The 15,528-nt window shown below is 47.3% G+C and overlaps 1 protein-coding gene across 3 annotated transcripts in view; it reads right to left on the bottom strand.

Moving 5' to 3' along the window:
• The window catches only part of LOC105467734 (bifunctional apoptosis regulator), a 41,341-nt gene extending 26,343 nt beyond the window's left edge, over positions 1-14,998 (bottom strand). For 2 of the 3 annotated variants that reach the window (XM_011717413.2, XM_024788471.2), the window contains exon 1: positions 14,861-14,998. The gene's annotated coding sequence lies outside the window, so the exon portion shown is untranslated. The remainder of the gene's footprint in view (positions 1-14,860) is intronic. The other variant, XM_011717414.3, reaches the window with a different exon arrangement.
• Positions 14,999-15,528: the final 530 nt, after the last annotated feature.

Genomic DNA, 15,528 nt, shown 5'->3' with positions numbered 1-15,528 from the left:
CATGTGCGTGCCATTGGGCCCAGATAACTTTTGTATTTTTAGTAGAGATGGGTTTTTGCCATGTTGGCCAGGCTGGTCTTGAACTCCTGACCTTAGGTGATCCACCCTCTTCAGCCTCCCAAAGTGCTGGGATTACAGGTATGAGCCATCACATCTGGCTTTAATTTTTGTATTTTTAGTAGAGGCAGGTTTTCACCATATTGGCTAGGCTGGTCTCGAACTCCTGACCTCGAGTGATCTGCCGGTCTTGGCCTATCAAAGTGCTAGGATTACAGGTGTGAGCTACTATGCCTGGTCTCAATTAAATTCCCAAAGACCTGGCCAGGCGCGGTGGCTCAAGCCTGTAATCCCAGCACTTTGGGAGGCCGAGACGGGCGGATCACGAGGTCAGGAGATCGAGACCATCCTGGCTAACACGGTGAAACCCCGTCTCTACTAAAAATACAAGAAAATTAGCCGGGTGAGGTGGCGGGCGCCTGTAGTCCCAGCTACTTGGGAGGCTGAGGCAGGAGAATGGCGTGAAACCGGCGGGGCGGAGCTTGCAGGGAGCCGAGATCGCGCCACTGCACTCCAGCCTGGGGCACAGCAAGACTCCGTCTCAAAAAAAAAAAAAAAAAAAAAAAAAAAAAGAAGTTACTTGAGCTCTCTGATCAAGTTTCCTCAACTGTGAAATGGTGGTCACAGTACACAAACCATCAAGATTTCTTGTGAGGATTAGAGACAGTGAAGGAAAGTGGCTCAGAATTTGTAAGGTGTAAATACGGGCTATAGAAATGATTATTCATACTATTTCTGGTGAGTTTCTCAATCTTGCTATTGTGAAGGAAAAGAATGAAAATTGCTCTCCACCGCCCACACTGGCCACACAGGAAAGGGTTCATGCTTCATGCTTTGGAGGCACAGTGGTTAGGAACACAGGTCCCATGGCTGGGCTGCCTGGGTTCTCACCCCACCTCTGCCATTTACCAACAGTGAGGCTCAGCTTGCTCACCGTATAGATGAGGGACAATGACAGCACTTAACCACAATGGGAGTTTTGCAGCATTAAATAAGATAATTCGAGTTAAGTGCCTAGTACAGAGCCTGGCACATGGTAAGTCTACCATAAATGGTAACATTTCACTTTTTATTTTATTTTTTAGTTTATTTTTTGAGACAGAGTTTCACTCTTGTTGCCCAGGCTGGAGTGCAATAGCGCAATCTCAGCTCACTGCAACCTCCGCCTCCTGGGGTTCAAGTGATTCTCCTGCCTCAGCCTCCTGAGTAGCTGGGATTACAGGCATGCACCACCACGTCCAGCTAATTTTGTGTTTTTAGTCGAGACAGGGTTTCACCATGTTGGTCAGGTTGGTCTCGAACTCCTGACTTCAGGCTATCTGCCCGCCTTGGACTCCCCAAGTGCTGGGATTACAGGAGTGAACAACCGAGCCTGGCCCAATTCACTTGATTTTTAAAATACAGTGATCAGAGAATTTTATCACCCTTTATAGGGTACAAAATGTTACATACTACATAAAAACACCATATTTTAAATAAGTAAATCTAGAAATAGAGACCAGAAGATAAAGAGTTAGTAGTAGGTGTATTTAATGGAGGAGGGTCATGAGTGACTTTTTTTTTCCTGCATTTGTCAAGTTTTTTTTTTTTTTTTTTTGAGATGGAGTCTCACTCTGTCGCCCAGGCTGGAGCGCAGTGGCCGGATCTCAGCTCACTGCAAGCTCCGCCTCCCGGGTTTATGCCATTCTCCTGCCTCAGCCTCCCGAGTAGATGGGACTATAGGCGCCCGCCACCTCGCCCGGCTGGTTTTTTGTATTTTTTAGTAGAGACTGGGTTTCACCGTGTTCGCCAGGATGGTCTCGATCTTCTGACCTCGTGATCCGCCCGTCTCGGCCTCCCAAAGTGCTGGGATTACAGGCTTAAGCCACCGCGCCTGGCCTTGTCAAGTTGTTTTTTAATGGAAACGTATGATTTGTATAATAATTGTAAAAAACATAATACAGTTGTAAAAAGATGTATTGTATTACTTGTGGCCAAACATACTGGGAGAGCTTCAACTCAGGGAATAAACACAGCTACATTTTATGCCCCATGTTAAGAATGGAATGGAGGTTACTCATCCAAGCAATAAAAAGATAATTAGGTCAAGATAAGATAAACATAAATTTTAAAAATACAACTAATAAATTTATTCACAGTAAAAGATGATCGATTGTAAAGATGGGAGCAATCGGCCGGGTGCGGTGGCTCATGCCTGTAATCCCAGCACTTTGGGAGGCTGAGGCAGGCAGATCACCTGAGGTCAGGAGTTTGAGACCAGCCTGGCAAACACGGTGAAACCCTCTGTCTCTACTAAAAATATAAAACGTAGCGGAGTGTGGTGGCAGGTGCCTGTAGTCCCAGCTACTTGGGAAACTGATGCAGGAGAATTGCTTGATCCCAGGAGGGGGCAGTTGGAGTGAGCAGAGATCTCATCACTGCACTCCAGCCTGGGTGACAGAGTGAAACTTCAGCTCGGAAAAAAAAAAAAAAAAAAAGGATGGGCACAATCTTCCACATAACCCCTTCAAAAACTGTTCTTTTAGGCTGGGCACAGTGGCTCATGCCTGTAATCTCAGCATATTGGTAGGCTGAGTGGGAGGATCACTTGAGGCCAGAAGTTTGAGAGCAGCTTGGGCAACTCGGTGAGACCCTGTCTTTACAATAAAATTTTTAAAAGTTAGCCGGCTGTGGTGGTGCATATCTGTAGTCCCATCTATTTGGGAGCACTGCTTGAGCCCAGGAGTTGGAGGTTACAATGAACTATGACTGAACAACTGAACAGCAGCCTGGCCAACAGAGCAAGTCCCCATCTCTAACAAAACAACAAAAAACTATTCTTTTTCTTTTCATTTTTTTTGAGACAGGGTCTTGCTCTGTCATCCAGGGTGGAGTGCAGTGGCATGATCTGGGCTTATTGCAACCTCTGCCTCTCAGGTTCAAGTGACTTTCCCATCTCAGCCTCTCTAGTAGCAAGGATTACAGGTGCCTGCCGCCACGCCCAGCTCATTTTTGTATTTTTAGTAAAGACAGGATTTCACAAACAAAAAATTAGCCAGGCATGGTGGCAGCTGCCTGTAATCCCAGCTAATTAGAAGGCTGGGGTAAGAAAATTGCTTGAACCCAGGAGGCAGAGGTTGCAGTGAGCCGAGATTGCACCATTGCACTCCAGCCTGGGTGACAAGAGGAAGACTCCGTTTAAGAAAAAAAAAAAAACATAGGGTTTCACCATGCTGGCCAGACTTATCTCGAACTCCTGACCTCAAGTGATCTGCTCACCTCAGGCTCCCAAAGTGCTGGGATTACAGAAGGGAGACACCACGCTTGGCAAAAAGTTTTTTTTTTTTGAGACGGAGTCTCGCTCTATTGCCCAGGCTGGAGTGCAGTGCCGTGATTTCGGCTTACTGCTAGCTCCGCCTCCTAGGTTCACACCATTCTCCTGCCTCAGCCTCCTGAGTAGCTGGGACTACAGGCGCCTGCCACCATGCCCAGCTACTTTTTTGTATTTTTAGTAAAGACAGAGTTTCACTGTGTTAGCTAGGATGATCTTGATCTCCTAACCTCGTGATCTGCCCGTCTTGGCCTCCCAAAGTGCTGCGATTACAGGCATGAAAAAACTGTTTTTTTTTGTTTTTGTTTTTTTTTGGGAAGAGAAAGAGTGTAAACAAATGTTCTCAACAAATTCCAGATTATTTCTGATAACCAATCATTTTTGCTCATTATTTTTATGTTTAAGAACATTTAAAAAACTTCTAAGTGCTTTCTTTTGGACAGCCTCTTCACATTGTTACAGAAGTGGGAGATCTTATATAGGTTTTTCGAAAAAAAGTAGGATTTTCTTAAAGTAGTTCCTTTATTCTACTAATGCTGATGAAACAATGACCATGTGGAGAGCATTAACCTAGGAGAGGACAATCAAACCATTAATATCCATTAAGCATCTCCTAGGAGCTGGTGGAATTGGTGTCCGAGGAAAGAATAGAGACAGCCAGGTATGGTGGCTTAATCCTAGTACTTTGGGAGGCCGTGGAAGGCGGATTGCCTGGGTTCAGGAGTTGGAGACCAGCCTGGGCAACATGGCAAAACCCTGCCTCTGCCAAAAATACCAAAAAAAAAAAAAAAAAAAAAAATTAGCCAGGCATGGCGGCAAGTTATTGTGGAGGCTGAGGTGGGAGGATTGCTTGAGTCTGGAAGACGGAGGTTTCAGTGCGCTGCGATCCTGTCACTGCACTCCAGCCTGGGTGATGGAGTGAGACCCCAACTCCAAAACAAAAATAAACAAAAGAAAGACAGACAGAGACTTCTGAGTGAGGACTGTGAGAGGGCGAGGGGTGGCTTGGGCACTGTCCTGGTGTTTGCACTGAGCGAGGAGAGACAGCTGGAGACGCACGGTTGACACGGGGTCTTGCATGCCAGGTTGATCAGAGGCAGTCAGAAGGGAGACAGGAGCACAGAAAGGTTTCAGAGGCAATAAGATCAGCAAAGCTGGGCTTGGTGATGCTAAATCTCATCACGAATGAGTGATACTCTGGAAGCAGGGAGAACAATTAGAGATAAGTTAGAAATCAGGCTGGACACGGTGGCTCACACCTGTAATCTCAGCACTTTGGGAGGCTGAGGCAGGCGGATCACGAGGTCAGGAGTTTGAGACCAGTCTGGCCAGCATGGTGAAATCCTGTCTCTACTAAAAATACAAAAATTAGCTGGACGTGGTGGCGCACGTCCTGTAATTCCAGCTACTTGGGAGGCTGAGGCAGGAGAATCGCTTGACCCTGGGAGGTGGAGGTTGCAGTGAGCTGAGATCGTGCCACTGCACTCCAGCCTGGGCAACAGAGTGAGACTCTGTCTCAAAACAAAAAACAAATAACTAAACAAACAAACAAAGCAGGTGTTCTCACTTCCGGGGGTAGGATGGCAGAAGAGAAAATGCAAAGAAGAGGCTAAATCTGAGAGATGTTAAGAAAATAATGTATAGGCTTCAGTGACTAGAGAGAAAGAATGATCAAAGATGCTGGTTAGGGCCGGGTGTGGTGGCTCACGCCTGTAATACCAGCACTTTAGGAGGCAGAGGCAGCGGAGCATGAGGCCAGAAGTTCGAGACCAGCCTGGTCAACATGGTGAAACCCCATTTCTACTAAAAATAAAAAAATTAGCTGGGCGTGGTGGCGGGCGCTTGTAATCCCAGCTACTCAGGAGGCCGAGGCAGGAGAATTGTTGGAACCTGGGAGGCAGAGGTTGCAGTGAGCTGAGATTGCGCCATTGCACTCCAGCCTGGGCAACAGTGCAAGATGACGTCTCAACAAAAAACAGACAAACAAAAAAAGAGATGCTAGTTAGATTTCAGAACAAGGGAAGAAAAACTCTACTTCTGAGAGAAACTGCATCCCCGAAAACAAATCTTAGTGTCAATCTCGGAAAGAATGTAAGTTGAATTTCAGAAATGCTATGTTTGAGGTAATAAGACGTCCAGGTGGAAACGTCTAGTGAGAAGCTGGAGACACAAAACTGTCATTGGGAATAAGAACAAGGCTAAAGGTATGAATTTATGAGTCATCTGCAGAGAAATTACAAATAACATATATAGAAATTAATCTCTCTTGGCAGGGTGCGGTGGCTCATGTCTGTAATCCCAGCACTTTGGGAAGCAGAGGTGGGTAGATCACCTGAGGTCAGGAGTTCCAGACCAGCCTGGCCAACATGGCAAAACCCCATCTCTACTAAAAATACAAAAATTAGCCAGGTGTGGTGGTGTGTGCCTGTAATCCCAGCTACTCGGGAGGCTGTGGCAGCAGAATAGCTTGAACCGGGGTGGCAGAGGTTGCAGTGAGCCGAGATCGTGCCATTGCACTCCAGAGCCTGGGTGACAGAGTGAGATTCTGTCTCAAAAAAATAAAACAAAAACAAAAACAAATTAATCTCTCACAAATTAGCCTTTTTTGGGGGGCTACAGGAGACGGTCTCACTTGTTTTGCCCAGGCCAGACTGCAGTGCGCAGTGGTGTGATCATAGCTCCCTGCAGCCTTGACTTCCCAGGCTCAGGTGATCCTCTTTACCTCAGCCTTCCCAGTAGCTGGGACTAGAGGCACACACCACTACACCTGGCTACTTTTTTATAGAGGTGGAATTTCGCCATGTTGCCCAGGCTGGTCTTGAACTGGGCACAAGTGATTCTCCTGCCTCAGTCTCCAAAAGTGCTAGGACTACAAGCTTGAACCACTGCACCCGACCAAATTAGCCTTCTAAGAACTAGAATAGGCCGGGCACAGTGGCTCACGTCTGTAATTCCAACACTTTGGGAGGCCAAGGCAGGCAAATCGCCTGAGGTCAGGAATTCAGGACCAGCCTGGCCAACATGGCGAAACCTCATTTCTAAAACAATACAAAAAACATTAATCAGGCATGGTGGTGCACACCTATAGTCCTAGCTACTCGGGAGGCTGAGGCAGGAGAATCGCTTGAACCCAGAAGGCAGGGGTTGTGGTGAGCTGAGATCACGCCATTGCACTACAACCTGGGCAAAAAGAGAGAACTAGAATATATCAGCAGTTGCCTACTGAATCTGCAAGTTCATTTCTCATGAGAGAAAACAAATCACATATAACATTAAAGGTGTATTTTATAAGTCACATCTTGCAAAACTGAGGTCACCATTAGCTCTGTTTTGTAATTCCCTTTAACAAATTAGAAACTGCATGGACTTTGATTACTTCTTAAGAGTTTTGCCAGTTTCATTTCTCCCTAAATTCAAAAAGCAAAAGCTAACAGAGAGTCTACATCCACAAACAAAATCAAAGGATATTTTCTGTTATAACACTTGCCCGTATATATGTTGGTTATTTACACAAATTTTACAAAGCAGTACTTTTAAAGGAGGGAAGTGCCTCTTTTTTTTTTTTTTTTTTTTTAGACGGAGTCTCGCTCTGTCGCCCAGGCTGGAGTGCAGTGGCCTGATCTCGGCTCACTGCAAGCTCCGCCTCCCAGGTTCACGCCATTCTCCTATTCTCCTGCCTCAGCCTCCAGAGTAGCTGGGACTACAAGCGCCCGCCACCATGCCTGGCTAATTTTTTTGTATTTTTTAGTAGAGACGGCGTTTCACCATGTTAGCCAGGATGGTCTTGATCTCCTGACCTCGTGATCCGCCCGCCTCGGCCTCCCAAAGTGCTGGGATTACAGGCGTGAGCCACTGCGCCGGTGGAACTACCTTTTAAGTGATAAAATCTAGTTCCAACACCAAAGTTAGAAGCTGTGGTGTTCTGACTTGGGTAAACACACCCTCCTGCACTGGCTATAATGAAAGGCCTCTTTGAGAAGGCCTCCAGCTCCTAAGGATGTTTACAGTTGTTCTCTGGATAGGTGGCTAGCTCTCAGCAGCAGGCTGCAGGCGTTAGAAGCAGCTCTCAGCTACTCTTCTCTTCACTATTTTCTCCATCTCAAAGGCACCAAAGACAAGGAGGTAGGGGCAGATGTGGACAGGATTGCAGGGAGGAGAATCATTCTATTCCTACCCCTGGTGCTCCGTTCATATGGATATACTTGTGTTTAGGAAATTGTAACTGTTAATTACCCAGTTTAGTTGATCTTAGCCAAAGGCTGAGAAGCAATAATTACTTAGTTCAAAAACGAATGGGAAGAATGACTGGGTTTGGGAAAATCTACAAAACAGCAAACAAACAAGTTTAAAACCATAGACCGAACACCATAGAACTGAAGAGTACAGCAAAACCTCAGGAATTTCCATAGGCACCGTGTCATTCTGAAGAGCTGAGGTTTCTAAATAAAAAGCTGGGTCTTCAACTGGAGTCTGGAGAGATGCCTCGGGAGGTCTGAATTCCACGCCGCGCCTGTGTTTGTGTATGGTATGTGCACGTTTCTGGAAGGCAGTCTATAGGATTTATTAGGCTCTCAGAAGGGGCCAACTCCCAGAGGAGGTTAAGAGCTACTGTTGATCTATCGGGATAAGAGGGTCTTAATGTGCGACACACTTCTGCCTCTTGCAGTGGTTATAAGGAAGCAAGTAAGCCTCACCATGGTGATGCACCATTATTATCATGATCATCCATCTTCTGTGTCCTGGAACAGTCTCACCACCAGCAGCCACAGCCCTACTGGGACAACATCTGGCCTGCAGGGAGGCTTTCCTTCACCTGGTGTTTTTTCTCCCTTTTCTTTTTAAGTTAAATGTGGTGCTAGCATTTACAAAAAAAAAAATCTGATGACATAAAAATCTGGATTTCTGGCTTCTCTTGAAAAAAAAAAAAAAAAACCCAGAGATCGCATCGTGCATGACAAGATCAGCTCGAGCCAATGAATTCAGCAGCCGTGCCAGCGTCAGCTTGCTACATTCCTCTCCCACCTGTCCTTTTCAGTTCTGTTACCTGCCTGACCCCCGAGCTTTCATCCCCTGTCCCATAATGTGATGCCTTCTTCCAAGTATACTAATGGGTGTATGGCTGTTTCTAGGCAGCTTGGCTTTAGGAGTTCTGTCAGCTTAGAGCTTTTCTCTCTCTCTCTTCTTCTTCTTTTTTTTTTTTTTTTTGGAACTAGGTCTCACTCTGTTGCCCAGGCTGGAGTGCAGTGGTGAGATCATGGCTCACAGTAGCCTCGACCTCCCCAGGCTCAGGGGATCCTCCTGCCTCAGCCTCTTATGTAGCCTGTACTACAGGTATGTGCCACCACACCTGGCTAATTTTTTGCAGAGATGGGATTTTGCCATGTTGCCCAGGCTGATCTCGAACTCCTAAACTCAAGCAATCTACCTACCTCCACCTCCCAAAATGCTGGCGTTACAGGTGTGAGGCACTGGGCCTGACCAGAGCTTTCCTCTCTCTTGATTTCATATCAGGTCATTACTTGTCATTGTTGGCACAACTGACAGGAAACCAACATCATAATCTCTGAGGATTTGGACAATTCCAAGATAAATAATCAACATGACCTTCTCTATGTTTTCCCGAAGACATGCCTAACTGACAAAGTATAATTATCTTTAAATCCCTAAAAGAAAAGGAAAGGCTGGGAACACACACAATCTCCCAATGATACATGTAACTAAAGAACTTGTTTCTGGCCCGGCGTGGTGGCTCACACCTGTAATCCTAGCACTTTGGGAGGCTCTGTCTCCCAAATGGAGGTAGGTGGATCACCTGAGGTTAGGAATTCGAGACAAGCCTGGTCAATGTGGTGAAACCCTGTCTCTACTAAAAATACAAAAATTAGCCGGGCATGGCGGTGCACGACTGTAATCCCAGCTACTCAGGAGGCTGAGGCAGGAGAATGATTTGCACCCGGGATGTGGAGGTTGCAGTGAGACAAGACTGCACCACTGCACTCCAGCCTGGATTGCAGAGCGAGACCCTGTCTAAAATAACTTATTTCTTAGTTCTGGGATGCTGGGATGAACGTGGCTATTCTTCCCCGGACTTCAGGAGGCTGAGGCGGGTGGATTGCTTGAGTCCAGGAGTTGGAGACCAGAATGCCACTCCGGGCAACGTGGTGAAACCTGGTCTCTACAAGGGAACGGTTTTTCTGACTTGGTGAATGATCATCTACAGATCTATCCAGAGGGCTATTCTCCAGGAGGCAGTGGCACCCTGTTTGCTTCTTTAGTTGCCCAATTAACACTTAGGAAAGTCAATTAATACAATCATTCTTACTGAGTTTATTAAAGAGGAATGCATTAATTCTGAGTTTAAGAACTTTTTTTTTTTTCTTTTTTGAGACGAGTCTTGCTCTGTCGCCCAAGCTAGAGTGCAGTGGTGCAATCTCGGCTCACTGCAACCCCCACCTCCTGGATTCAAGCGATTCTCATGCCTCAGCCTCCTGAGTAGCTGGGATTACAGGCCCCCATCACCATGCCTGGCTAATTTTTGTATTTTTAATAGAGATGGGGTTTTGCCACGTTGGCCAGGCTGGTTGTGAACTCTTGACCTCACGCGATCCACTCATCTTTGCTTCCCAAAGTGTTGGGATTACAGGCTTGAGCCACTGCACCCAGGCTAAGCATTATTATACCCTTACTTGTAAAGATCTTGTGATGTAATGATTGTTAACTCTTTAGAAATCGTAATCTTTATCCAGAATCACAGGGAAAATAAAAAAAGAAACTAATTTTTAAACCACTTGGTTCAGCAGTATATGATCATGGTTGCCCCCCTTCACTCAACATACATTTATAATGACCATTGTATATGGCTAATATTTGAACTTTTGGCCTCCAGTGATCCTCCCACCTCAGCCTCCCAAGTAGCTGGGACCATAGGCGGTGCCACCACGCCCAGCTAATTAAATTTTTTTTTTTGTACAGACGGGGTCTTGTTAAGTTGTCCATGATGGTCTCAAGTTCCTGGGCTCAAGCAATCCTCTGGTCTTGGCTTCCCAAAGTGCTGGGATTATGGTATGAGCCCAGCTGACCTCAATTGTTTCTTAGCAAGAAGGTTCAGTGTAAGAATAGAAAGATTTTGGCTTCTATGGGCCTCTGGTTGCGCTAAGTTCTCTCATTTTATATTAACTGACAATAGATAATAATGACTTCTTTTTTTTTTTTTTTTGAGATGGAATCTTGCTCTGTGGCCCAGGCTGGAGTGCAGGGGCATAATTTTGGCTCACCGCAACCTCTGCCTCCTGGGTTCAAGTGATTCTCCTGCCTCAGCCTCCTGAGGAGCTGGGATTATAAGCGTGCACCACCACACCTGGCTAAATTTTTCATAGAGACGGGGTTTCACCATGTTGGCCAGGCTGGTCTCAAACTCCTGACCTCAGGTGAGCTGCCTGCCGTGGCCTCTCTAAGTGCTGGGACTCACAGGTGTGAGCCACTGTACCCCGCGATAATTATTAATATTTACTGAGGCCTTCAGTAAATATTAAGGGCATAAATAATATTAAGGGCATAACAATCATACAGAATAAATATTACTACCATATCTATTTTACAGATGAGAAAGTGGAGGCCTAACTAGTAAAGGGCAGAGCCACGTTTTTTTTTTTTTTTTGAGACGGAGTCTCCCTCTGTCACCCAGGCTGGAGTGCAGAGGCCGGATCTCAGCTCACTGCCAGCTCCGCCTCCCGGGTTTACGCCATTCTCCTGCCTCAGCCTCCCGAGCAGCTGGGACTACAGGCGCCCGCCACCTCGTCCGGCTAGTTTTTTGTATTTTTTAGTAGAGACGGGGTTTCACTGTGTTAGCTAGGATGGTCTCGATCTCCTGACCTCATGATCCGCCCGTCTCGGCCTCCCAAAGTGCTGGGATTACAGGCTTGAGCCACCGCGCCCGGCCAAAGTCATGTTTTAAATCATGGTCTGGTTCCTGGTTGGAAACCAGGCGGAAACACCACAAGAAAAAAAAAAAAAAAATCGGCCGGGCGCGGTGGCTCACGCCTGTAATCCCAGGACTTTGGTAGGCCGAGGCGGGCGGATCACAAGGTCAGGATATCGAGACCGCAGTGAAACCCCGTCTCTACTAAAAATACAAAAAAAATTAGCCGGGCGTGGTGGCGGGCGCCTGTAGTTCCAGCTACTGGGGAGGCTGAGGCAGGAGAATGGCGTGAACCCGGGAGGCGGAGCTTGCAGTGAGCTGAGATCAGGCCACCGCACTCCAGCCTGGGCGACAGAGCGAGACTCCAACTCAAAAAAAAAAAAAAAAAAAAGTGATTAAAAAAAAAAAAAATCATGGTCTGACTTAAAGCCTGTCTTCGTAATACATCATTATCCTGATAAAGTAATCAATAAGTTATTAGTTCAAAGGACTGATTTACACCTTTATCATCTAGGCCGCATCATAGAGATGCTACTGCACAGCTGAGAAAAACAAACTAGCATTTGACCACGCTGCATTTTGGCACATGAACTCTAGCTGGTAGCTGTTAGGGTGAGTATGCCGTTCCACACAGGGACATTTACAATAGAAATAGGGGTAGGAATGGGTGGGGGAAACCCCTATTTCTGACACTCCAGGTCCATTCCTGGAGACATCACTATAACTACCAGCAGAATACTACAGAAATTATTAAATATCTAAAGAGTGCCCACCCATTTATAGTGACTACTACTAAAATTAAAACGTGCTCAAATGTGGCCGGGCGTGGTGGCTCACGCCTGTAATCTCAGCACTTTGGGAGGCCGAGGCGGGTGGATAAAGAGGTCAGGAGTTCAAGACCAACCTGGCCAATATGGTGAAACCCTGTCTCTACTAAGAATATAAAAATTAGCTGAGTGTGGGACTCCAAAAAAAAAAAAGAGACGCATTTACAGTCACTTATTGTATAAAACGTTGCATTTTCAAACTCCAACTACGTTTTTTTTCTGGACAGGGTCAGAAACCAGTAGAGCAAAGGTGACTAGCTCCTCTAGATGCTAACTTGCTGCCTAGACCTTAAAGCCCTGTGATTTATTGCCTTGGGTGGTGTTGAGTAAGATGAGGGCGGGCTGAGAAGGCCATCCTGGCTCTCACTGTAGCCTGTCCACTTTCATTTCTCGTGGCATATATTCAAGGACCCATCCTGTACTACACTCTGCAGATGTTCAGCAACTAGATAGCTATCAAAAACTATGGGTAGTTACCAAGTTACCCACACCTTAACTATTGGGTTTTGTTTGTTTTCAATCTTTTATTTTCTTGAGACTGAGTCTCACTCTGTCGCCCAGGCTGGAATGCAGTGGCATGATCTCGGCTAACTGCAACATTTGCCTCCTGGGTTCACACGATTATTGGGTCTCAGCCTCCCGAGTAGCTGGAATTACAGGTGCCTGCCACCACACTGAGCTAATTTTTGTATTTTTAGTAGAGATGGGGTTTCACCATGTATCCCAAACTGATCTTGAACACCTGAGCTCAAGCAATCTGCCCACCCTGGCTTCCCAAAGTGCAGGGATTACAAGCCTGAGCTACCGCGCCCAGCCTTGGACATTTTTCCTTATCCTCACATTGTTCCCTTCATCTGTAACACAGCTTCACAGCATTGCTGGGTCAAAAGTATCCAACTGAAAAGACCCAAATCAACTGTCACTTGAAAGTCTTTAATGACTAACTCCCCAACACCCAAATTAATCTTTCTTGTCTCTGTGCATTAGCATAACCTTTATTTGTGTATGTTTTCTCATCTCCTGGACTATAATTTCCTTAGGCTGGTAGAGTTGAACCAGTATGGTCTTAGGAGTGACACTGATCTGGGTTCCAAATCGGGTCCCAATTTATTCTTCCTAAACTTCCTATTTCCCACTGATCCGTCTAGGATAATCATGTCAATTTCGAAGGGCTGTTGGGAGGTTTACTCAAAAAATTTTTTTTAAAGAGACAGCGTCGTCTCCCTATGTTGCCTAGGTTGGTCTGGTCTCCTGGGTTCAAGGGATACTCCCACCTGGGATTACAGGTGTGAGCTGCGGAGCCACGCCCTGTTGTGAGGTTTAGATGACAAACTATAGGTACTCAAAGTTTACTTTGTGGCTGATGGGCATTATCAACAGAATTATCAACAGCAGCATTTATTCAGTGATGGCTACCTACTTAGTGCCACTGCCAAACGCTGGAGCCAAAAAGCAAACAAAGCTGCCCTGGAGAAATACAATGTTTCCATCAAGTTTATGGATACAGGGAAAAGCAGAGCACATCTGTCAGGACATACCCAGGCTGGGTGTAGACAGAACAGCAGCTACAAGAACAAACAAAACAATCCCATCAGCACGTGCAGTCCGTGCCGGCTCGGGGGTGTGCCCTGGGAAGAGAGTAAAGCTCTTTCCTATTGGCGATTTGGAGCGTGACATCAAGACCACCCCTTGCAAAGAACGGACCAATGGGCCTCGGTGGGGAGGACCCAACGGCGACAGTTGAGGGCTTAACAGGATCCCCCTTTAGACACAACCTGACTGTCATTTGTCGCCCCCTCCCGCCAGCTTTTTAATAAAAGAAAATTCCCGGCCGGGCGCGGTGGCTCAAGCCTGTAATCTTGGCACTTTGGGAGGCCGAGGCGGGCAGATCACTTGAGGCCAGGAGTTCGAGACCTGTCTGACCAACATGGTGAAACCCCGTCTCTACTAAAAATACAAAAATCAGCCGGGCGTGGTTGCGCGCGCCCGTAATCCCAGCTACCCAGAAGGCTGAGGCAAGAGAATCGCTTGAACCCGGGAGGCGGAGGTTGCAGTGAGCCGAGATCGCTCTACTGCACTCAGGCCTGGGCGACAGAGCGAGACTCCGTCTCAATAACGAAAAAAAGAAAATTCTCTTTTGCACAAATTATTTCCGAGCCGCAAGTCGCAGAATCAGAAGAGCGGAGTTCTTGCCTGGCCCCAGCGTGACTTTGGGATTTCACTTTCTCCCTTCTGCGCTTCGGTCACCTTACTTTAAAGAATGCGCACAATTGCTCCGCCTTGGGCCAATAACATGCCTCGCCAATTAGACCGTAAACTCAGCGTGGCGATTATCAGGAACCTCGGGCCGCTGCAGGGTGTAGCAAGCGATCCTGGCGGGCAGACGCCCCGAGGTCCCCCTCCAACGTTTTTGGAAGCGACACCTCCTCCTTCCCGCCCTAGAGAGCCCCTGGAGCGAATGGCTCTGACCCTGACCCCCGAAAGGACGCAGGCGAGGCCCAAGGACCGGCTGTGCGGACGTGGGGCTCTCGGGAAGGGATAGCGCGGTTGGCCAAGCTGGGGTCCGAATCCCGCGGCCAGGAGTGGGGATGCTCAGGACTCGGGCCTGCGTGAGGAGAGGCCCCGCGCGCCTCCTGTGACCCGGCCGGGGAGGCTCTGCAGAAGGGATTCCCCCTCCGTTTTCACGTCACGCCCCGAAATCAAGCCCAGGTCGCCCCCTCAGCACACCCCAGCCGTGTCGCGGCTTACCATTCCACTCGTCCCGGGCCAACCGAGCCATTATTCCCAGCCCGGACGCCCGCGGGAGCAAAGGAAGAAGTAGAGGCTTCGCTACCGGAAGTAACAAGACGGACTGCGGGGAGAGTGCCCCGGACCCGCGACCATAGAGGAGAGGCCGCTCTCCTTTCAGAACCTCCCTCAACCCCGCGACCTCCGCGCTGCCTAGAGCGGCCACTCCCAGCTGGAAGAAGTGGGCGCATGCGTAACATCGCCGGTCCCGCCCCTTCCTTTTCACCCACAGACCAACTACCCGGGAGTGTCAGTGTCTTTTCCTGCTGGGCGGCTGTTTTTGTATCCGGAGGATACAAGCTTTGCCTAGAAATTAAAATAATATTACAAGACCGCACTGTACTCTCTACAGTTATTTTTTTGCCTTCACATTTTGTGTAGAAAATCACAGGACTATAAGTTCAATTTGCGGTGTTAAGAATCGGAATTAAATGACTTTTATTTCTATTACAATTTTTTTTCGTAGAGATGGGGTCTTGCTATGTTTTCCAGGCTGGTCTTGAACATGTGGCCTCAAGGGGTCCTCCTGCCTCAGCCTTCCAAAGTGCTGAGATTACAGGCGTGAGCCACCTCGTACAGCTTGAAATGATTTTCTTATCACCACATTTCGCCCCTTCCCAGCGTCTAGG

Source organism: Macaca nemestrina, chromosome 18 (genome assembly GCF_043159975.1).
Source record: "Macaca nemestrina isolate mMacNem1 chromosome 18, mMacNem.hap1, whole genome shotgun sequence".
Taxonomy (NCBI): domain Eukaryota; kingdom Metazoa; phylum Chordata; class Mammalia; order Primates; family Cercopithecidae; genus Macaca; species Macaca nemestrina.
Note: the sequence above shows the minus strand (reverse complement) of the source record. Positions and strands in the feature narration are given on the sequence as shown.